Genomic DNA, 12,520 nt, shown 5'->3' with positions numbered 1-12,520 from the left:
CACAGATTTCTTCCCAGGGGGTCAACTTGATGGGTGATTCCGATCCTCCCCCGGTAGCTGTGGCAATGTTGCGGTTGGCAGAAAGTATGCTACGGACGCGTATCCGCAGGTCGTCCCATCGCTTTCTGCATTGCTGTGGGTTGCGGGGTGCGGTCCCCACCGCACTTACCCGCTGTGCCACCAGGGCCCATATGGCCTTCTTGTTCGCAAGTGCCGTCCTGGTCATTTGCGTGGAGAAGACGGCGGCAGCATTCTCCTGGAGGGTCTCTGTGAGCACGGTGAGTTCCTCACGGGAGAAGTGGACCTGCCGCTTGCGGTCGCACGCTTTCTTCGCTACTTTTCCCATTTTTCTTGGTTTCACTAGGGTGGATGACGGGTTGGGATGTGTCTCAGGGTAGTATTTTTAATGGTTGTGTGGAATTTGTGGTTTTATAGGTGTACGGCGTGATGTTTCCCGTTCCGGGACCATGCTTTTACTTCCGTTTCCGTATATTTCCGGTCACCGTACTTTCCGGTTGGCGCTCACTGCGGTGTCCGCTAAGATGGGTGGCGGTATTGCACCTAGGGCGCCGTACGGCGGCGGTGTGGGCCGTTTTGGGGTCATTTCCGCCATCGCGGACTTTGCACTTCCGCCATGGCGTGGTGCTCGTGCCCGATGGGTCGGAATGAGCCGCACTTTGCTCCATCGTGCAATGGCGGAAACGCTATTTACGCTATGGCGGTCCGGTCGGTTGATTTCCGCCAGGGTCGTAATGAGGGCCTATATGTTTGAGATCCTTTAAATCGAATGAACCCTATAGGTTTGAGCTCAATCATGCTCATTAGTTCCCTTTCCACAGACAGTCCCCCAACAAATCAAACATTTTAATTACTACAGAATTAAAATACCACACTGCTTTATTGTTCTATTTTATAGTTTAGGAACACTTTGTTCATACCTATCAGAAGCATCAGCTTAAGTTTTGCAATGACTCTGGCCAAGACACCTAAGTCACACTCGTTTTCCGGAGGTTCACCTAGAATGTAACTGACTGTTCCCTAGACCCTCACAGGTTAGTATTCTATTGCTACTGAGGCGGGAACAATCCCAGAAACACCAAATGTCTACAGTACCTTTTGTTTAAATTGTTATGTTTAGTTGCTGTAGTCAGTGCTTTAAGTGGGGTAAGAAATTGAGGGGAGGCCTCATTTGGGGGCGTGGTATCCACTGTGGGCGTGGCCTAATAGTGCACAAATCATAGGAGGGTGCGCAAATATATAAATGTATGTGAGCATTTATATATTTGTATGCGTACTACTATGGTTTGTGTATTTGTCAAGTCTTCTTTTATAAACATAGCAATGTTACATATTTCTATGTTTATAAAAGGTGGCTTGAAAGTGCACAAACCATAGTAAGTAACGCACACTTGTGTGCTTACCTTACTATAGTTTGTGTACTTTTCAAGCTACCTTTTATAAACATAGACAGTTGTAACATATTTCTATGTTTATAAAAGATGGCTTGAAACGTACACAATTCAAGCCATCTTTTGAGGACGGACAAAACCCAAGGTGGCTTTGTCCGTCGACAAAGCTTTATAAAAGATGCCTTGAATTGTGTACGTTTCAAGCCGTCTGTTATAAACATAGAAATATTTCTACGTTTATAAAAGATGGCTTGAAACGTACACAGTTCAAGGCATCTTTTATAAAGATTTGCCAAAGGAGACAGGCACCTCGAGCTCAGTGATCTCTGCTCTCAGCGGAGATCACAGAGCCCAAGGCGTCTTTCACCCTCTGCGAACCCGCGGGCTCTGTGATCCAATCTGCATATTAGATCATGGAGCCTGCTGGTTCACAGAGGGCCAGTGACCTGGCAAGGGCAAACAAAGGAATTGTAACTTCCCTGATGACCCCTGAGATGGGGGGGTCATCGGGGAAGTTACAGTGACTGACAGAAGTCCTTCTGTCCGCTTGCCTAACGTTAAACTGGCGGGCGCATCTCCCATCGCGGCTGCGGCCGTGGCAGGATAATGTGTCCTGCCATGGCGTGGTGGGACCGAGGGGCCCCGGCAGGGCCCCGGCTCAGCCCCACTTTTTGGAAACTGCCGGGGCCCAGCCCCAGCAGACCCAGTCCCACTTAAAGCACTGGCTGTAGTGTCTGGCATCTCCCTTACAAACTGCTTAGTGCAGTACAGTTGTGATTGATTCCCTTAGTGTGCCAAGAACAGTGAATAGCTCTGCATATTCTCTTTATTGGAATTACATTTCTTTTATTGAAATTTTAGGCTGGGTTGGATTGCTGTGAAATGAGGTGGCCTCACTGATGTGTCAATATCGATCTTCTACAGAGTGCCAAGAGGTACCGATGAAAGCACCAAGCATTGATGGCAATACTTAAGATGATACTCAATAAAACAAATAAACTGCATACTTTTAAGTACCTTGTTTAGCGATCTTCATTATGTTCTAACCAATTTAATGGGCCCGTTTCAAAGATTAGCATACAGTTAATCATTGTGCATTGAAATTGAGCTACTTCACCTGCTGTACCCCAATGTCTAAAATCATAATCTCAGAGATGAGTGTCAAGCTGAGTGTTATGCTCACCTCGTATCCACGGGGGTGACACACGATAATGGATGGAGGTCTAAGTGCTATCCCGGACCCCTCTCTGCTTGGTTATGTGCCGGACGTTGGGTAGTGCCTGTAACAGGAGAATGGAGGGTTAAGATACTGGTTCTGTGATAGGTGGACTCCCACCTCCCTCTGGTCCAAATCCCCTCCCTTGGGGTTATTGCTCACCTTAGGTTTTTGTGCGTTGAACTCTCCGTCCTGCGTCTCTGTGCAGGGGCGCGTGGTTGGTCGGGGCGTTCCGTGGACCTTTTGCTTCACTGGTCCGTGTGCCCTTATGTCGGGTCCAGACCGGCTGTGACTCTGACTCTGCTTGCTGTCTTCCAGGTGAGTTAAAATGTCTTTTCCGTCTTCATTCTGCCTCTTTCTATCCCTCCGTTTTTTCTGTCTTCTCGGTGTCTTGCTCCACTACACTTTTCCCTAACAATGTCTCTTTTGTTTTCACAGGGATGGTTGCGATCCCGGAGTTGCTGCGCCGATGGCGAAGACCATGGTGAGTTATTGATGCGCGGAGCGCTGCACTGTTTATTAGTGTTAATTGCTAACCTGTGTTCTCTTCTCTTCTTTGTACAGGTTGCAGTGATGTTCCGGAGTGATGAGCGATCGAAGCGCTGCTTGCCCAGGTAAGTGCTTTGTTAATGCTGACCTTGTTCCTTCTCCCTTTCAGGTTGCGGTGAAACCCGGAGATGGGCAAGGTAAGCGAAGCACAGGATGGATTCAAGGGTGGTTACTTCACAGGTAAGTGTTCTTGCTAATGCTGTTCTAGTTCTTCCAGGTTATTAATGGAATCCCAATCTAGGGCTTCAGGATCGGGCCGCCGGAGAAGCAGATGAGCAGGAGCTTGACCCAGTGAATGTTACGCTGCAGGAGTGCAGAATAACACGAAGCATGTTCTGCTGTTTGGGTGTGGTTTAAATAGCCCAGGTAAAGTAGTTCCAGGCCAAGTAGTTTCAGGCCCAGCCACACCCAAAACATTAGACTGCATGGTTTGGTTCTAAAGAACTGAGCTGTGTAATAGGCCACCATGTTGGATCAAGGTCCAAAACTGGTATTACTTTATTCCTGATAATGAGCCTGGCTCCAAAGGTGCAAGGACTGACTCCATGTATGTTTCTGATGGAGTTTTAAGGCCCTTGGGGCCAGTGTGAAGGGCTTTAGCCCCACTGCTGCCAGGGGGCTGTTATACCTGAGGGGGTCAAGGACATGGATCATGACAGCACTCCCCCCTAAGGCCCCTCTCAAGGTATTTCCTCCATCTGGCCATGGTTTGGTGGGATGGTTCCGATGAAATCGTCTTACCAGGTGTGGCGCATTGGACGTGCTCGCTAGGCTCCCATGTCCTGTCCTGAGGGCCGTATCCCTTCCAGTCCACTAAGTAATATAACTTGGACCTGGTGAGTTTAGAATCTAGGATGTCCTTGACTTCAAATTCGGGTTCTCCATTAACCGGTACTGGATTTGGTGGTGTTTTGACCCGAGTTCCAGGCTGAACAGGTTTTACGAGTGACACGTGGAATACGGGATGGATCTGCATATTTGGTGGTAAAACTAGTTTTACTGCCACAGGATTTATAATAACCTTAATGGTATAGGGCCCTAGATATCTGGGACAAAATGTCTGAGTTCATCTTATGGGCACGTGCCAAGACGCCAACCAGACTTCATCTCCGACTTGGTAGTCTGGGGCTTTTCTTCGGTGTTGATCAGAGAATCTTTTCTGTCTTTCTTTGGCTTGGATCAAGGGTTCTGCTGCCTTTTTTAAGGCTTGAGTGATGGTTGTATGTAAAGTCTTCACCACAGGCATTTCCAAGGCCATGTGGGTATCTAATTCGGAAGTACATGGGTACCTTCCATATACGGTATAGAATGGGCTCTGTCCGGTTCTGGTGTGTAACGCGTTGTTGTAGGCATATTCGGCTATCCACAGCACATCCTTCCAGCTTTCTTCTACTTGATGTAACATGCACCGTAGGTATTGCTCTAGTATCTGATTCGTCCGCTCTGTTTGGCCATCAGTTTGGGGATGGTGACTAGTGGACAGACGAATATCGATTTGGGCAATTGCACAACTCATCCTCCAGAAGTTAGACACAAACTGACTCCCTCGGTCAAAAATCAGGACGGAGGGGAAACCATGTAATTGTACGATTTGCTCTAAAAACACCTTTGCCAGACTGGATGTGTTTGGTAAACCCTTAAGCAGAATGAAATGGGCCATTTTAGAGAATAGGTCAACAACCACTAGGATAGTGTTGAACACTTGACAGGGAGGCAAATCTGTGATGAAATCGAGGGAGAGTGTGTGCCAAGGTGCAGGTGGAATTTCCAGGGGTTGAAGAAGGCCCGCAGGTCTTTGTTTCTCGGATTTATTCTGTGCACAAATGCCACATGACAGAATAAACTGCTTAATGTCCTTTCACCAGGTCGGCCACCAATAATTTCTTTTCACCTTGGCTAGGGTCTTGGCAATTCCTGGATGTCCTTCTATCAGGGGGTCGTGATATCCAGAAATTACTTGTTCTTGTAGTGCCTTATTCTGTAGATATAAACGCCCTCTGAAATATGGGAGTTGGTTCTTTGTTGTGTAATGTTCACCTTGAGTGGTCCAGTCTTATAGAGCCTCTGTGTTCATTAGGAGCCGTATTTCCTTTTGGAGTTCGTCCAGAGATAACGTTGTTGTAAACCCTAGTAGTTTGTCACCTGGAATAATGTCCACCGGGTCTGGGGTTGAATACGCATTCTCATCAATACACATGCGGGATAGGGCATCAGCTTTTCCGTTCTGGACTCCAGGTCGGTACATGATTATGTAATCATATTTTTCGAAGAATAAAGCCCATCTGAGTTGACGGGATGATTGAGCCTTTGCCGTCTTGAGGTATTGTAGGTTGCGATGGTCGGTGATTACTGTGATGGTATGTCTGGCACCTAGGAGGTAATGCCGCCAAGCCTTAAAGGCTGCCTTGATCGCTAGGAGTTCCTTGTCTGTTATTGCATAGTTAAGTTCAGGTGTAGTAAATGTTTGCGACTAAAAGGCCATGGGATGTAACTGGCCTGTTTCGGGATCCCTTTGGGAAAGAACAGCCCCCACTGCCATGCTGGAGGCATCTGTTTCTACTACATATGGGAGATCTGGGCGGGGGTGTCGTAGCACCGGGGCTGAGGTAAATCTTTCTTGAGTTCCTGGAAGGCCTTCTCTGCCTCTTCTCCATTGGAACAGTTTGTTGTTTTTTTTTAATAAAGAAGTGATCGGGTGCACAATCTGGGAAAAACCCGGGATGAATCAGCGATAAAAGTTTGCAAAGCCCGAGCATACTTTAGACACCTTTGACTGAAGACGGGGATGGCCAGCTAAGGATGGCGTCTACTTTGTGCATATCCATCCGGACGTCTCTGGGAGTGAGGACAAAACCAAGGAACTCGACTTCAGTGACATGGAAGGAGCATTTTTCAAGTTTGGCATGTAGCTGGTGCTGTCGGAATTTTGCAAGGACGGAGCGAACGTGCCTGACATGGTCCTGTTTAGAAGAGGGGTACACCAAGATGCCATCGATGTAAACTAGGGCACATACGTCGATCAATTCCCGTAGTACATCATTCATGAAGTACTAGAATGCGGCGGGAGCGCTGCAAAGCCCAAAGGGCATCACTTGATATTCGTACAGCCCATACTTCGTACGAAAGGCGGTCTTCCATTCGTCTCCTTTCTTTACACGCACAAGATGGTATGCCCCCCTGAGGTCCAATTTAGTGTAAATTTGGGCATCCTTGACTTGGTCCAGCAGTTCTGGGATAAGGGGTAGAGGATAACGGTTTTTAACTGTTACCTTGTTTAGTGCGTGGTAGTCGATGCAGGTTCTCAAGTCCCCCTCCTTCTTGGGTACGAAGAATAGGGGCGAGGCTGCTGGGGATTTGGACGGGAAGATAAAACCATTTGCCAGGTATTGGTCCACATATGATTTTAAGTGGAGATTTTCAGGTTTGGTGAGTGCATAAATTCGACTACAAGGGATTTGTGCACCAGGTACGAGGTTGATCTGGCAGTCATATGGCTTGTGAGAGGGTAAGGTATTAGCATGTTCTTTTTGGAAAAAGTCTTAGAAATCGTGGTATTCGCTTGGTAGTGTACTTGTTACACCTAGTACCAATGCCTCTTTATCTTGGACAGGTGTCTCTGGCTCAGACGATGGCATTTCCACTTGGTAGCACGCATTAGCACACTCATTGGAGAAGGCTAATTTCTTGGCTCGCCAGTCGATCTTAGGATTGTGAGCCACCAACCATGGCATCCCTAGTATCACCCAGAACTGAGGGGCCTTGACAAGGTCAAAGGCAATGGCTTCCCGATGTCTGTCTTGGCACAGAAGGGTCAATTCTGCTGTGCGTTGAGTTACAGGACCAGAAGCTATCTCCGTGCCATCGACAGTGGTGACCTTCTCAGTTGTTGTTTTCTGACAGAGGGGAAGGCCCATCCTTGTTGCCAGGTCTTGGTCTATGTAGTTACCAACAGCTCTGCTGTCTATGTATGCCTCCACAGCATGCATCCGAGACGGTTGTTGGTGACTGATCAAAATCACAGGCAGGGCAAGGTGTGAGGTCTGTGGCTCTTTTTCTTCGCTCGACAAACGGACCTCTACGCTTGCCGGGCCTGGAGGTTTTCTGACTCTTGTTCTCCTCCTTCTTTCTCTGTAGCTCCAACTGTTCTCCTGGGGGGTTTTATGGGACATTCTCTGAGGAAGTGACCTGATTTCCCGCAGTACAAGCATAATTGCTGTTGTCTCCTTTTGTCTCTTTCGGCCTTGGTTAATGGGCTCCATACCCCCCCACATTTGCATGGGTTCCAAAGTGTCTTCTGATGAATGCAGACTGTTCTTCTTTGAGCGTACATACACAGTCCGATTCTCCGTTCTGGCTTGATCTGTCCTTCGATCTTGCAGCCTGTGGTCTAGCTGCACCACGAGGTTGTTGAACTCCGCACAGTCTTTTGGCGGGTTTACCACCTGAGCTAGGACGTCTTTCAATTCCCCCCGTAATCCTCGATGGAATAACGTTGTTCGTTTCTCCTCAGGCTACCCCGTTTCAACGACAAGTCTGTTAAAAGTGGCGATATATGTTAATAAATCTTGGCTGCACTCAATGGGGTCAGCAATGGCCCCAGTATATGCTAACAGCTTTATGTATCATTTTGAGAGGAAATTTGTATTGGACAACGACCACTGGGCACCTCAGCTACTGATCTGGAAACGGTTTATAGATGACATATTTGGGATTTGGTGCGGTACTAGATCTGACCTAGATCTATTCCTTAACTACCTGAATCAATTACATGAAAAAATCAAGTTTACAATGGAAATAGGAGTACCATCCCTACATTTCCTAGACGTTGAATTAAAGATCCTAAATGGCCAGATCTCCACCTCAGTTTATCATAAGCCAACAGATGCCAATAACTTATTACACTATACTAGCTTCCACCCTAAACCGATGTTGAATAGCTTACCCTATAGTCAGATGTTGCGCCTCAAGAGGATCATCTCTGACCCAGCAGGCCTTGACGCAGAGCAATCCAAACTTGTAGAAATATTTGAAGCTAGAGGCTACCCAGAGGAAACCCTTAGTTCAGCACTTGAGAGATCCAACAATCTGAGTAGAGAGCAACTCCTCGCACCTAAAATTCGAGAAAAATCCACACCGTTACTTTACATCTCTAAACACTCTTGACAGAGCTTTCAAATAAGTAAAATTATCAGAAAACATTGGACCCTGCTGCATAATGACCCCACATTACTTAAGCTTTTTCCGAATACCCCGATGATGGCTTTCAAAAGAGGTTGGAACCTAAAGGATAGACTTGTGAGAGCTGAGAGACCCTTGAAGAGTAGTCAACAACTAATAAGAACAAAGAAAAAAGGCACATTCCCATGCTTAAATTGCAAACATTGCAACAATGTCATCAAGGGTGACACCATCCCTCACCCACAAACTGGGAAGAAATTCAAGATACAGGACTTTGCAACTTGCCAATCCTCAGGAGTGATCTATTCTATCAAATGCCCTTGTGGTAAAATGTACATTGGTCAGACCACTAGACCAGCAAAAGATAGATGGACTGAACATAAGTCCACAATTAGGTGTAAAAGTAAGTGCTCACCAGTGGCATGACACTTCTTGGAACAACAACATTCAATTGCCCAAATAAAATTAAAGATACGTGAAGTTGTTAAAAAAAAACAAAGAGGAGGTGACTATCAGGCACTACTATCCAGGAGGGAAAAAATCTGGATTGACTTATTAGACACATTACAGCCCAAAGGGTTAAATGATGAATTTTCACTTACCTGCTTTGTCTGAAAAATATGTATGAAGTAACAAACTGGATGAAAGATGTGTACATACTGTCACATGTCATAATGGAAAGCAACTGTGATCAGTATGGTATTCCACACAAATGTGTCTTGGAACATATACCTGTTATTGATTCATAACCACAGGAATAGTATCTACTGATATTATGGTGTATTTACATTTCTTGCTATTTTGACATTTTTAAAAATATTTAGCTGCCATGTTCCTACTGACATGTAAATATACTCATCTTCAGGTGAACGACACTATGTAAAATAATGAGTGTCTCATATTGAGATACCCCCTATCTTTTTATTAAGAATTGCACTATTTTACATGTGAGATTATGACTGGAGTCCCTGATGTGATATGACTTTCTGATAAATACCTTGAACGTCTGAAAAAGTATCCATTGATCACGGAATGTTCCATTCCTGATTTGTAATTAACCATCCACTGTATGCATTGTCCATGGGTTTGCATAGAATAGAGCAGATGGCTCTATTGACACCACTTCATTTCACACAAACTACTTCATTCAATCCCTTGACACTTGGGAACTATTGATCCCCAGAATATTCATTATCCCTCTACCGGACCAGCATGTAATGCTTTCCACACTCCATTCGCATTTTTTACAGGATTTCGAGCAACACAGATACGAAAATGCCAATAGTTCTATTCTTACGCCTCGTACCTTATTTTCAATCTATTATTCTTGTTGATGATTTAATCAGTGCTTTCAAGGTGTAGACATCTTTGATACATCCACTGAACATTAGCAAGTAGTATCACTTTACTATTATACCCACGGGTTGAAAGTACATTATATGATGTCCGCCCAGCAACAGCGATACACACTGTTAGTCCTTTTTCTATGTTTCCCTCATCGACCGCGCGCAGGTTCCTGCAAACGCAATGTTGTAGTACTCTAACTACAGTCACTAAGGTCGCCAGTCGAGCTTGGTTCGCCTGCTGCTCGCCGAGTAACCTCACGTCTCTGCTCCTTGTCCTCCAATGGTTAGATTAATAGGTAAGCACGATCGCTGGGCATTTATTTGTTAGTCTGCAAATATAAATATTAACAAATCTACTTTTTGACAGACACTTATTGTGCATTCTTTTTTGATAGTTGCTCACCGGTGATTGGAAAGTCGCTGGTATCTGCATTGTGGAGCCACATACAACCACTGGTTTTTACCTATGCTGAAATCCTTACTGCCTAACATCAGGAATTCAAATTGACATCTACGATCCTAATTTGCTATACTGTAAGCACACGTTCATATTTTATGTAGTTTCATTCCCTACACTTTAATGACGATTAATCCCCGAGATTTATGATCGATTTTTTATATATCTTTTGCTTGTTCTCCTTTAAAAACAGTTGAAGTACGTTTCTCACGTTTAAAGTGATTGGCAGAAAATCAGCTTCTAATTGTTGGGTTGAATTGGCCCTGGAAGGATGGGAGATTGATACTACGCTAGATCCATGTAGCTACTGGAATTGCAATTAAGGTATGCAATAATATACGCATTTTGTTTAACTGTTAATACCACTCCTCATGTGACCATAGCTCTTTGGCTAACGGCAGTGTGACTTGACCTATGTTTAATTGCCAACTGCTTTACATCGTGCACCTGAATTGGCACAACTTCAAACACCGACCCTAATTTAGAAACCTGTAAGCATTGCTATGAGCATACTCACTCTGGTAACCTGGTCCCTCTCTTTAATAGGTCTAGATGTATGTGACCTTTCTACTTGAACTACTGGTGGTCTCCCCTGCTGTTTCCTTTTCTTTACAAGATACCGACACACTAATAGGTGAGCTCATCTCCTCTACAAATTCCATTAGAGGCTAGTCAACTCCAGACTAGTCTTGATACTGGGTAACTCTGCCACTTTATTCATATGCCTTCAAATATTTGAGTTGAGTGATTACAATGCCATTTGGCGCAGGACTTTGCAAATACCCATGGACATAGGCATCCCTGGATCTGTGTAAACCCTGATGACATAAACCTCAAAGATCGTGTGATGTATGTGTATTGGACACAAACAAAAATGGATAATCATATGCTATAGATAGTAGCGGTAACTGAAGTATGAGAAATTACATAATTAAGTGACTTGTAACTGCTTTATCCATTATTTGATTATATCTATTAATGTTTGGTTTTTCTATTTTTTCCCTTTTCACTGATGTTATACTTTTGGAACATGAATTACAAATCATCATCAGTCCAAGCAAGGCTACTGAAGACGAGGGGTTGCCCTCGAAACGCATAGAGCCATATTATTATGTGTCTTGAATTTCTGAAAAATATGTTTACTTGACTTGATTAAAAAACACTTTGTGTATTTTATGAAATCCACATTCTCTGAAATCTTTTTTCTGCTGTTACTTTGAAACTACTTTGAACCACTTATATTTACATTGATTGATGTCTTTTAATTTTTGTTTAACACCATATTTGGTGGATTTTCGATAGTGTGCGAGGGACGGGAGGATCCCTAGTGTTGGATCTTTTTTCTGTTCTCTGCCTTGGCGGAGGGACAGAAGTTTGTTATCCAGAGCTTGGCCCTGGGTATGTCGGGCAAACAGCTTCTCCATCTCCTGTTGAAACCCCCTGAAATCCCACAGGAGTGGGTCATCCTGGCTTACTAACTGTATGGACCAATCCGCGGCACTGCCACTCAGATATGACAGAATGAAGGCAACCTGCGACTGAACGTTTGGAAAGGCTCCGGGTCTACAAAGAAAATGGAAGCGGCACTGGTTCATGAATACTGCATATTTTCTTGGGTCCCCCATAAAACGTTCCGGTGGGGCCAAAGGAACTGCCCCAGGGAGGACCACCTGCACTGGATTGACGGATGTGGCTGGAACCTACGGAATACCTCGTGGAATGGAGCCTGCCCAGCCTGGGTTTGGAGCAAACATCTGGCTAATTCATTGGTGCGGTCCTTGGTGACGATCAACTCCCTCCTAAGGGTGTTGGTTTCTTGCTGGGCGGAGTGTACCTCGGCCCGTAATTCTCCCAGTAACTGGGCTAGTTGGTCAGTCTCTGGTGTTTCCATGACGCCCAGGTGGATATTTTAATTGAAGCTTCGCGTTCTGTTACGCACACCTGGTACACACGGGGGTGCCACACGATACTGGATGGAGGTCTAAGCGCTATCCCGGACCCCTCTCTGCTTGGTTATATGCCAGACGTTAGATAGCACCTGTAACAGGAGAATGGAGGGTTAAAATACTGGTTCTGTGATGGGTGGACTCCCACCTCCCTCTGGTCCAAATCCCCTCCCTTGGGGTTATTGCTCACCTTAGGTTTTTGTGCGTTGAACTCTCTGTCCTACGTCTCTGTGCAGAGGTGCGTGGTTAGTGTGGGCGTTTCCGTGGACCTAGTTGCTTCACTGGTCCGTGTGCCCTTATGTCGGGTCCAGACCGGCTGTGACTCCGACGCTGCTTGCTGTCTTCCAGGTGAGTTATAATGTCTTTTCTGTCTTTATTCTGTCTCTTTCTTTCCCTCTGTTTTCTATGTCTTCTCGGCG

The 12,520-nt window shown here is 45.4% G+C and overlaps 1 long non-coding RNA gene across 1 annotated transcript; it reads left to right on the top strand.

Moving 5' to 3' along the window:
• The first annotated feature begins 9,891 nt into the window (after positions 1-9,891).
• Positions 9,892-11,300, top strand: LOC138504759 (uncharacterized). The gene is made up of 5 exons (XR_011279950.1): positions 9,892-9,994; positions 10,094-10,232; positions 10,349-10,479; positions 10,702-10,789; positions 11,208-11,300. It is a non-coding gene; the product is annotated as an uncharacterized lncRNA (long non-coding RNA).
• Positions 11,301-12,520: the final 1,220 nt, after the last annotated feature.

The sequence above is a fragment of the Ambystoma mexicanum genome, chromosome 11 (assembly GCF_040938575.1).
Source record: "Ambystoma mexicanum isolate Mex_15411 chromosome 11, UKY_AmexF1_1, whole genome shotgun sequence".
Lineage (NCBI taxonomy): Eukaryota > Metazoa > Chordata > Amphibia > Caudata > Ambystomatidae > Ambystoma > Ambystoma mexicanum.
This window is presented reverse-complemented; position numbering and strand designations above follow the sequence as displayed.